Here is a 796-nt window from a genome sequence, read left to right on the forward strand (position 1 = left end):
ATGTTATGTCAATTCCAAGAATGTTTAAGGTTATATCGGTTGATGAGAAATTTATTGATTAGGCCTATAATAGCAAATTGCATCAATTTATTTTGCAAAAACAAGGTTTCCAGCTTAAGAGGTACGCACAAGGGCATTGGCGCTAACACCAGGCGCGTAACAGGGGTCTTGGGTGGGTATTTATTTTCCCGGTTAGTAATTTACCATACCCACCCCACCCCACCCGACTCCCCATATAGAAAACAATACGACGTAGGGCTTATCTTAATTATAATTTAGGCCACACACGTGTGTTTGAAACTAAATATAAGCATTTTCATCATGATTTTATTTATTACAAACATATTCTTTCGCCATATATACACATTGAGGCCCTTCTTTTGGGTTAAAATGATCTATCTTAAATTTGTCTTTCTTGAGTTTGGGACTATATGTGTTTAAATAACTTAAAAGGATAAAACTAAAAAAAGCCCTAAAAAATGCGCGCCAAGTGCGCAAAATATTTTTGTGTTTTTAATTCTAATTTTGTCGGAATTGATGAAAACTCCATAAAATGTGCAATTTATAGAGGAAATTGGCCTACCGTAACAAGAAATGCGCGCAAAAAATTTGAGAATTTTAGGCACGTTCAGAGGATGCATTTGTCAATGGGTGGGGAAAGAATTTCCAAAGATGGATATTTTCCCCTTGTCCCCCGATGTTTTTAATTCTAATTTCGTTGGAATTGATCAAAACTCCCTAAAATGTGCAATTTTTAGAGGAAATTGGGCCATGTTAACAAGAAATGCGCGCGAAA

The sequence above is a fragment of the Anneissia japonica genome, unplaced genomic scaffold, assembly GCF_011630105.1.
Source record: "Anneissia japonica isolate Jap-2015-1 unplaced genomic scaffold, ASM1163010v1 scaffold1826_len1998817_cov189, whole genome shotgun sequence".
Taxonomy (NCBI): domain Eukaryota; kingdom Metazoa; phylum Echinodermata; class Crinoidea; order Comatulida; family Comatulidae; genus Anneissia; species Anneissia japonica.